Raw genomic sequence first — 11,792 nt, 5'->3', positions numbered from 1 at the left:
AGTACTTGAACTTTAAATTAACTTAGCTCTAACTTTGGATTCGGAGAGTTGGAGACGAGATATTTATATATTTATGTGTATACATTTGTATAGTGTATAGTCGACATCAACTTGCAAAGAGATACTTTAATATTGTACAACAGAATCCAACAAACAGAGTGAACGTACAGTAAAAACTCGATATTCCGGAGGCCGGGGTTATTATCATATCCACTCGAATTGTAATTAAGTTCACACCGAAGTGTCTTTGCTCTAGAAATAGTTGGAAAAGGATTATTTTTGGTCGAAACTCACTCACGCTTTAAGGGTTTTGGGCTTATAACACTGGTCTGCAAGGAAATCCTCCTTTAAATAAAACTATACTTTTCTAAAGGATTTTCGTATGCTGATTCCGAAACCGAAGTCAGAATAGACCTAGCACGTGACGTTTTTTAGATATTCCCGTTAGAAAATCTCAAAAACCCATTTATTTGCTGTTTTCGAAGAAATATTTTGGCATAATGTTATCTTTTCAATTTAATTTTCAATTAAAATTGTTACGGTTTATAAAATAACTTACTTTTTTCTTTCAAATTCAGTTTCAATCTTCTCAATATCTCTTTTCTTCTCCGAGATATCTTAATTTATGTAAGTTTAGTGGGTTTGGCATATCTTACCATAAAGAAACCGATCTCTAAAAATTAATATATCTTTCTCCCTAGAACAAAAGTATACTTTTCTAATGAAATTTAGTGTGCTGATTTTGAATCCGAACTCAAAAAATTTCGGTCAGCTCTGGTTTTTGAGATATAGTAGTTTTTGTTTAGATTTTCTAAAAAAAACTTGATTTTGTGATACATTAATACGAATATCTCAAAATTCTGACGTGATAGAATTTTTTTGACTTCGGATTTTAACTCAGCACATCAAATTATTATGAGGAATAAATCATCCAAATTTGAGCTCAATGCGACAAACAGTTTTAATTTTATACGAAATCAAAGTATTCTAAAAGGGTGATTTTTTAGAAACTACCCACAATTTTCAAAAATCATTTTTACAAAAATGGTACCTGATAGAATTTTTCTGAAACCAGATTTAGATTCAGGAAAGTCTAATCTTTTATAATATCAAAAAATTATTTGAAGGAGAAAAAAAAAGTTAAATTTTGCAGACCAGTGTAATCAGTCGGCCTCATCACGAATTCCATTCGTATCGGAAATTAGCTACGATTGCCCAAAAAACAATCACGGAATCCGTTCGTAATGGAAAATTGCATACAAATCGTCACTACCATCAGAATTTGTGATTGTTTTTTTTTGGGAATCGTAGAAAATTTACTAAACGAATTTAATTCATGATAAGGCCGAATATTTGGGAATATTTTTGAATGTTTGACAGAATGAAGGCAAAGATATTTTCATTCCTATGGTTTCAGAACTAATCAAGAAAGTCCATTTCAATATTTCGCATGAGGTGTTCTTTGACGAAATTGAGAGGATTTTGAATGTTGAATTAGTAAAATAATGTCAAACATCTTAGAATAACACCATGTTTCCGAGATGATTAAGTTTACTTCTTGGGTCTAATCTATGATCCCTAAAAGATATCGTGGGTACAAAGCAAAAACCAAAAATTTGCAAAGTTTTGTAGTTTTAAGAAAAACGGCTTCAGTTTTTAAAACTCATATAAACACATTGAAATTATAGGCTGCTAGGCAACAGATGGAGGATTGGGGTCGACGTAGTGAAAGTGAAAATGTCCAAACAAGGAGATTCGCGGTTTCGGCTTTGTGCCTACGCTATCATCTATTATTTGAAAATTATTAAGATTCTTTGAAAGATAATGATGCATTTCAATGGTGCATACCCTCAAATGGTATATACAAAAATCGAGAACTTCCTGAGGTAACCTGAGATAAAGAAATAAAAAACAAACCACCAGTTTTGGCTTAGGTCAGGGGTGGCAAACCTTTTCATTACCTTGTGCCCAAAATATGAACATAAATAATTTCACATAGCGAATTTTAATGGTGAACATTTTAACTAGGTTATGTTTGAAATTAATAGTTAGTAATTTTTTCTACCTAAATGCATAGTCTTGCTCACTAAAAACTCATATTTCTCAACCAAAACTTCTTTTGAGACTTTGATTCGGAGATATCTGCTTTCGAAATTAAGAAACAAATATTTCGATTGGAAATAACTCTGCAACCAGACCTCAAAGAAACTTTTGGTTTTCATGTATCAATAGAACTTGAATAGGCCTTTCTTTTGATACCTCACTCGATGGATTCGGAAGAAAATTTTCAAAATGCATTTTTTTTAGGCAAGGGGTTAACCTAGGATTTTTTTCGAAAATCTGAGAAAAATAGATTTATAATTTTTTGTCCTAAATGCATAATCCTACTCACTATAAACTCATATTCGTCAACCAAAACTTGTTTTAAGACTTTGATTCGAAGACATGTGTCTGTTTTCGAAATTAAGAAAAAAATATTTCGATTAGAAATAACTCTGCAATCAGAACTCAAAGAAACTTTTGGTTTTCATGCATCAATTGAGCTTGGAAAGGCCTTTCTTTTGATGTATCACTCGATGGATTCGAAAGAAATTTTTCAAAATTAATTTTTTTTCGGCAAGGGGTTAACCTAGGATTTTTTTTCGAAAATCTGAGAAAAATAGATTTATAATTTTTTGTCCTAAATGCATAATCCTACTCACTATAAACTCATATTCGTCAACCAAAACTTGTTTTAAGACTTTGATTCGAAGATATGTGTCTGTTTTCGAAATTAGAGAAAATCAAAGATTTCGCAACAAAATATAAACCTAGTTTGAATTCGCCAAGTTGATATAAACTTAGCGAAATATGTACTAAAATGAACACATAAACTATCGGGGCAACAAAATTTAAATTGACGTTACTTTCCATGCAAGAAAATACTATCTAACAACATAGCAACAAAATATAAACTTATTTTGGATTCGCTAAGTTCATATAAACTGAGCGAAGTAACGAAAACACAAAAACTACTGGAGAAAAAAAATTAAAATTATCGTAAATAATTAGCAACCTAGTTTGGATCCGATTCAGGGGGAAGCTTCGCTAAGTTCACACGAAGTGAGCGAAAATTTTCAATAAAACCAAAACAATAAAAATTGACAAAATAATAAACTACTCCCAATTCGATTTGAAAAAATGCTTCGCTAAGAACACACTCATTATTTTTAAAATAACTTAAATTTTGTTTGCCTCGGATTAGTGGAGTTTTACTGTAAATTGAGGATTGGGAACGGAGATATATCCATCGGATTCGTTCGGACGAGTACAATGCGGTATGGAAACCCAAGTGGGAAAGAATGGGATGGAATAGTATTTTTTTATAGTTTTTTTTTTTGTTTTGTTTTTTAAAGGCGACACACACTGTAAAAATCTTCAAATTTTTATAAAGAGCGAAGAGTTGAGCTGTACAAACGATGTACGAGTACGAGTATCTATTTAGAACAAAACTGAAGAAAAAAAAAAAACGGATTCACCACCCGCAATGCAAATGCAATGTGTTACTTTGACGAATTTTATTATTATGGAATTCTCATAAGAATATTTTGCCTATCATTTTTTTCATTTCTTTATTTTTTTTTATAATTAAGTATAGAAGGTATAGATACTTTTTTAAATAATAAACATTTCCATTTTGAGATACGAAATAAATTTCTTTATGCGGATACGAAGACGTAAGAGAATGACGACTTTAAACCAAGAGAAAGAACCGGGAACCGGGATATACGATGATGAAGACGAACTATAATCTATAAACTGACTATGATGAAAAGAAAAAAAGATTTTGCACTTGCGTTGCGTATCGAATCCAGACTCCAGAGAATCAAGCTTCTTCTTCTTGGTTTTTTTCTTTGATGTTGCTTCTGTTGGTTTGGTTCGGTTTGGTTATTTGGCTGACATGGTATTTTTTTTTTCATTCTTTTACTTTTGATTCTTGTTTTTTGTTGTTGTTTGTATAATGCAGAAGCGTGTGTGTTAATAATAAGTTAAATATACACGCACATTTTATGAGAATCCGATTGGTAATAAAAAGAAAAACAAATACTGGAGCTATAAAATTGTTGAATTTGGCGAAATGTTGTAACTATTTTATAGATTGTATTTTATTATATGGGGATCATAATTTTATGTGATTTTAATTTAATGGCACTTTGGGTGATTGAGGAGTAGGTAGAGATTCTTATTTTTATATCCCACAAGAATGATTACACTGGTCAACAAGGTTTTTGCCACAAGAACCAAAATATGCTTTTCTAGTAGTTTTTGGGGTGCTGAGTCCGAATCTGAAGTCAGAAAAATTTGATTGGCCTCCGTTTTTTAAATATTGGCAAAATAAAGTGGAAATGTGCCGTTTTTCCCCTCTGGACCCTTCAAATGTAAAAAGTCCCCAAAAGTCCCATGGGTGCATAAAAAGTTATTCAAGTTGTAATGTAAAAAATGTAGGTTTTTCATATTTAACATTGAAACGGGAGAAGCTATCAAAAAACAGTATATGGATGACGTGTAGGTTTTTTAATTTCCTAAAAAATATGTTGCGACACTTTTTTTTCTACGAGATATCGTTAAAAGATATCGTGGTTTTAAAATGTGTCAAATGTCGAAAATATCGGTTTTTTGCCTATTACTCTTAAACGATGAGTTCAATCAAAAAGCTGACTTTGAAAAATTGAGAGATAATGTGCTCCTGTATATAACTACGGTTTTCGTTTTTTTTTTAAGTAGTATCTCAAAAAGAAAACAAAAATTTTGGTTTGGTCAAAATTAAAAAAATTGCAAATTTTTGTACCTAGCTTCTAAAATATGAATTTTTTCACAAATATTTTTAAATCATATCATAGCCTATAACGTTTTCCACAAAATAGCTGAAGACAGGCTTAAGTAACACTTATAGTTTTAAAGGTAGTGTGCTCAAAAGAGTGGTATATGTATATAGAAAATATCTTTTTTGTTGTCTATTTTTGTCAAATGGTCAGTGTTATCTAAACAAATTTTCATAGCATGTGTCGATTATGTTTTTTTTTACATTTGTATTTCAATTCAGTTTTTATTTCTCAGAGCTATAGTTTAAAAAAAAAAATTAATTTGGACAAAAATCAAAAATAACAGTTTCTTATACTTAACTCTTCTAAAATGCAGTTTTTGAAATATATTTTAAATTTATTTTATAATCCATGATGTTTTCCATAAAAAATATTAAGATGTGCCATTTTATATAGCTGCCATATCGTTAAGAAGATATTAGCTCTCAGAGAAAGTACTATACGAAATAGTTTGAATAGCCATAGTGGGGGTGCCAACTCTATGTGAAGTTGCTAATTTTTTTTTTTCAAACCTGCCTGGTTCGATTGCCCAAGATTAGCCGAGGATAGCCCGAGGATTTTTACAAAAGATACCTACAACAAAAAATTTTGTTTTTGTGTTTCTTTTTTCAGTGTAAAAATTGTCCTTTTTACATTTTTTCTCAACTAGCCATCTTAATTCCAACAAATTACATCAATTTTTTTAGTTAGCCCACCCTTAGTTCAAAAATTATGTCAAATTACCAACCAAATTTTGATTTTTAAGAAGTAATTTCAAAAAAAAGTTTTTTGGTGGTAGCACCTTCAAGATGTTGTCCAAAGATTATAATGAAATTGGCAGAAAACAGCAAACTACATAACTGCAAGTATGTAAACATACGAAAAATGTAAAGTTTTTTTGTCATAATTTTTGAACTAAGGATGGGCTAACTAAAAAAAGTGATGTAATTTCTTGGAATTACCAAAGTTAGTTGAGAAAGGTCTAAAAAGTTTTATTCGTGTACTGAAAGAAATCACCTCACACATCATTTTATATTTGTTGTTACTTTTGAAAAATGTTTGGATAGATTTAATTAAGCATGTAGCTTTTCTAGGTGCTTGTATTGCAAACAAACAAAAAAAATCAATGATTTTTACACTTGAAAAAATATTTGTTTTTTGTGATTTTTAAGGTGAAATTAAACAAATCAACTTAAGCTTCTTAACACGAATGTTATATGGACTACATTCAATCAAGTTAGAATTCTAAGTTAATTTAATAACATTTGAGGCGCAATATAAATTAAAAGGTCACTATGGTGTATGCGTACTATTTTCTTTTTTGTGAGGTGAATAAAAACGAATGCTTTTATAATTTTGGGCTATACTGGGCTAACGTTGGGCAATCCAAACCACAGTACAAAAAACGAACAATTTTTACACTGAGTAAAAAAAATTATTTTCTGGATGAGTCCGTTATAATTTTAGAACTATAATGGGTGGGCTACCGAAAAAAATGTTGCTATTTATCTGCATATCCTAAGCAAACCTTGGGCAATCGAATCATTAAAAATGAAAAATAAAATTAGTATTTGAAGATAATCTCAGACAGCACAGTAGTTAGAATACTTCTGATACCGAAATACATTATATTCGAAACAAATTTTTCCAACAAATCTTTTAAAACGCTTGTAATAATGAAATCTAAAAAAAAATAGTAGGAAATTACCCCAAAAATATGAAAAATTAAAATATCTAAAAAAAATAGAGCTCCTAGAAAGCAACCAGTGTGATTTTTAAGCTTAGTGAACCCAAATGCATTACTTTCGGTAAGAAAATTTCTGGAAAATCTTAACAAGCAGTTAAAATAAGCATAACTTTAAAATAAGTACGAAATTACCCCCAAAATGTGGAAAACTAAAATATTTCAAAAAATAGAGCTCCTAGAAAAAAAAAACTAATGTGATTTTTAGGTTTACTGACCCCAAATACATTGAGTTTAATATAATTTTTTCTGGAAAACTTTAATAAACCCTCAAAATAAGAAAAACTTAAAAATTAGTATGAATATTTCCCCAAATGTGAAAAATTAAATATTTCAAAAACTAGAGCTGGTAGAAAGAAACCAATATTATTTTTGAGCTTACTGAACCCAAATCTATAAAATTTGATATAAATCTCTCTGGAAAATTGTTGGCCAGTGTTATTATACTAAGTGTTAATGTTTTAAAATACTTAATTTAGTGAATAGGTAAATAAATAAGAGCAAAAAACGTACACAAATATGCCTATATACGCTTTCTTAGAACTACCCAAAAGTAAAAAATCTTTTTAGAATGTTTAGAAACTGAAGCCAGAAAAATCTATGCATTTTTTTGAATTCAAGTTTATGTTAACAAAATGTCACCATAAAATATAGCACCCTATATTTGGACAAGCAGTAAACTTAAGACTGTATTTAAGTTGAGTTTTGTTCCTTATTTTTTTTTCGATATGTTTTTGTTTTTTTTTTCGATAACTTGAATCCTTCTAAGGTACTTGTCCTTTTGCGGGTTGTTGTGTTGTCTTTCAAAAAGGAAATACAAAAAAAAGCGTGTGGGCAGCTAAAGCAGCTTGCACATAAATCCATGCTTGAGAGTGGATAGAGAAGCCTTTGCTGAGCCTCTGTTTATACACATTGCTTCGAGCTTCAAGCAAATTCAAATACAATACCAAACTAGATTGAGATTTTATACTCGAATGGACAGAAACTGGTTGCATTCTCTTGTTTCGCATTTCGCTATCCGGCAGCCTTGACTTTGGATGGCTGCAGGATTAAGTAGGTAACTGGCTTACATATATAAAAAACTTTAATATGTGGGTTTCAGTTCAGATTGTTTCTATAATTTTTTTTGTTTAATAAAAATTTAAAGAGATAGAGGGAGTGCGAAAGATAAAAAAAAGTGATAAAGAAGTCAATATACATCTTCAAACTGCTTGCAGCTTGAATGTTCGATCGTATAAGAAAATATGCAATAAAATAATAATATGTTTGCACTTCAAAGTATTTAATGGGACTTTTAATTGGATTTTGTTTTGGCTTATGTAAGCATGTTGGGTCTGTATATCGATCGATAGGTGCCAATTTTGTTTGGTGAAAGGACACCTTGAATCATATAATCAGTGTAATTTTTTCGCCTTCCGGAAAAATTATGTTTGTATACCTGGGAGATTGTAAATTTGAGGTAATTTAAAACCTGAGCACCTGTTAACTTTTTATTATTTTCTCATATAAAGGAGAAAATAATTTAAAAAGTGGTAGTTTCGAGTTAGAGATTAAAAACTGAAATGTGTTAAGCGGCCCATAGACACCACACTTTTGTGCACACCGGTGTACTGAAAACGGTGTGGCGTTTTGCCACACACGCCACACCAAATTGTACACACAAGAGATCTCAAAGAATAAAAATCAGCAGAATTCGCAATCATGAATTGGCATTTTATTGAAAAAAACCTCGGACGCTCCGCACTCAACAACAATTTAGATGCAACAACATATTAATTGTGTGCGCGCATCCCCATAGACATCACACCGATTGAGACACCGACACAAAAAAATCAAAATCTTTTGATTTTACTCGCTCCGTGTCTCATACGAAAATTGGTGTCGAATCCAGCCCACACACATCACACATTTCCGCACACCGACACAAGTGTGCAAACAAGTGTGGTGTCTATGGGCCGCTTTACTGTGTTCGGTAATATTCTTGATTGCTTTTCAAATATCTTATCTATCCAGATTCAAGTAGCTTTCTCATTGAAAGGACTTTGGTAAAAATTGTAGTCCGTGTTTTATTCCGAACAAGGTTTTTTTGTGCCTTTTTTATTAAAACCTATTTTTTAAGATTCGAATGACTGGATATAGATTTGTTGAGAGTTAACACATCATAAAAAGGGCTGTAATTCCGAATAAAAAAAAAAGGGAAACCGACGAAGTTACGAATACCAGAGTTACGGGCGACAGAGTTACGAGCGTCAAAGTTACGCGAAACCGAAGTTACGAAAAACTAGAGTTACGAATTCTAAAGTTATGTTAAGCTATGACATGTGATTTTTGGGTTGGCAACAATTGCGAGGAACGACATGGAATTATGGAAATACAAACAAGGGATTAACATTTTTCTCATTGTGTTACGGTAAAATTTACCGCAACAAAAACCAGCTTACGCTGCTTTCCTTTCCCCGTTCTCTTTTCGTTGCGGCTGCAAAATACTGGCGAAGTTGAGGGCAACCTTGGTTCCATCAGCCATTGGTGTACCTAGCCAGCGTTTTGCAAAAGCGACAAAAACAGGTGTTCGTGTTTAAAGTTCGAGTTGGACAGATGGTCCTATAAATGTCTCTTTGAAAATGCCAGCGGATGAGCTGAAGAAGTAAGGAGTCAAGAGGACTCTTACTTACAACACAACATAAACATTAACATCAATGTGAACATCAACATAAACATTAACATCAAATAGTAATTTAATCTTAACGTAAATTCTTTTAACGTAAAGTAACATAATTGAAAATCTTTTATATGTATGTAAGCAAAATGGGTCTTTAACGCGCTTAAATTTTTAGTTTAGTTCAAAGAAAAGACTTATCGGAATAATGGGTTTGAGTTTGGGAAATGCCTTCCTCCTTTCTTCTCGAAAAGTTTGATTTTAGATTTTTGTTCGCTCTTCGAATCACACGCGAATGTTTTATGGTTAACTGGGAGAATGCTCAGCGAGGGCTTTTTCTCGGTTTTAATTCTTTTTATTTTCCTCGTAGAAAGTAGTTGGGTTTGGGTCTGAACTCGGCCATTTAGTTTCGGCAAGTTTTGGAAGACCTCCAACAACTTACTGAATCCGTGTTTGTGTGTGTGAGAGTAAAGTTTCGTTGAGACTCAACAACGGTGGCTTTCCTTAAGAGAAGCAGAGAAGCTTCCAGGAAGCCGGGAATCCGTGACCGACGATCACGAAAATGATTGACTGGATGTATGTATGTGTGAGAGAATGGAATGGTCGAGGGAGGAATGTAATGATGGGGATTTAGCTTGGAAGTTTACTTTTTGGTGAGCTTACCAAGCGACAAGTTGAATTTTTGGAGGAAAAGAAAAAGAGGAAGAAAAAGCGAGAAAAAGTTTTACGATTAACAATAGAAATCGAGGAAAGAATTTTTCGAGGAAATTTGAAGGTGTTTCGAGGAACGAAGAAGATTGGGGAAAATTTTCGAGAAAATTTAGGAGGCGAGAGAAAGTGGCATATAAAGATAAGTAGAGTGAAAAATAATTAAATTGCGAAAAAGCAACTTAATATTTTTATTGTACATATATTTGATATAGTGGATTTATTCCGAAAGTTTTTTTTTTGTTGTGATACAATTTCGAGATTTATCCCAATAATTTGTGGGACGCGGTATTTTTCTTAAAACGTTTGTTAACGGCCCATTTGCGGTTTTAACTTTTCTTTTTTTTACTTTTATTTTTTTGGCTAGCGGTTAACCGCAAGCCTTATTTAACTGTTGTAATCATTACTTTTATATTTTAAAAAAATTTGGTTTTTAATCCAGGGGTTTTTAATCCCACGGTTTTTATCCAATTAAAAATAATTTAAATTTAAACAAATCTTGGTCCTTTTCATTTTTCTTATTGGTTTTCTGTATTAATTAGTTTTGCAATTTTATTGGTCATAAAAAAAATTCCTGGCGCCCATCTTTTTTATTACAAGTACCCCACTGTGCTTGTAATAAAATCATCTCTTTTACTTAATAAATTGATTGAATCGACAATCTTAACATAATTTTAGAATTCGTAACTCTAGTTTTTCGTAACTTCGGTTTCGCGTAACTTTGACAGCCGTAACTCTGTCGCGCGTAACTCTGTTATTCGTAACTCCGTTACCATTTCAAAAAAAAATACCATTAAATCACTCTAATCTTAGATTAGGTACATTAGGAAGCTTTAATAGTTTCCTAGAATGGCACCTTTTCCTGTTCCTTAAAAAAACCTTTCTTCCAAAATATGTTTTTGTATCTGTGGAGTGTGGACTCTTGATCTCATTTCTTTACAAACACAATGAGGATAAAAGCTATTTTTTTTTGTTTTTAAACAAAAAATTGTAATATTTTACTTGAATTATTTTTTATCAAGATTAAAATTCGTAATAATAATTAAAGATTTAACAGTTTACTTAGGTTCAGGCTTTGTGTTAAATGAACTTTTATTATTATTGACACATTATTAGTCATGTAATTTTAATTAAAAACAAAGGCTGCCTCTGGGTAAAGATAATAAAAACTTAAATGTTGTTAATCAAAATATGTGTGAATGCAAGTTGAAGTGAACTTAAGTTTGTTCACTTTTGTCATCTGAAGAATTTAAACAAAGATCAACCCTGGAAACCCTATGTTGTTCTACGCCACGAGTAGGTTTATTCAAAACTTTGAATTTTTGAAGGCGCAGCAAGTTTATAACCAAAAATTTAAATAAATAGGTATATAAGGGTTGCGGGGTCGAAATGCTGTATTATGGGTTTCCAAAATCTGTGTTACGGATTTCAAAATCCCGTATTAAAATAATTTAACTATGCTGAAAAAATATATACAATTTTTAATTAAGTACAGTATTTTTTTAAATAGTTAATATTTACCTTACGATAACAATACATTTAATAAGTATGTAGGTATGCAAGGATTAAACAAAAAAAAAAGACCTTTTAGGGATATTCAATCATAACACTTCATTGACTTTAACAAAACTGAAAATAGACAATAATTCATAAAAAAGTTTGGAGTGATGACGAAGCCCATGTTATCATCGGAAAGTTAAAAAAAAAAAAAAAAAAACACCAAAATGTGTAGTGTATCCCATTACGGAGAAAAAACGGCATTATACGAGTAAAATAAGATGATGCCCACTTTAAATCTTACCCTCCTATAAAGCACTTTCAGCTTAAAATAAGTGGAATCCGC

This window comes from Episyrphus balteatus, chromosome 1 (assembly GCF_945859705.1).
Source record: "Episyrphus balteatus chromosome 1, idEpiBalt1.1, whole genome shotgun sequence".
Taxonomy (NCBI): domain Eukaryota; kingdom Metazoa; phylum Arthropoda; class Insecta; order Diptera; family Syrphidae; genus Episyrphus; species Episyrphus balteatus.
The sequence above is the reverse complement of the archived record's forward strand: the minus strand, read 5'-3'. Positions refer to the sequence as shown.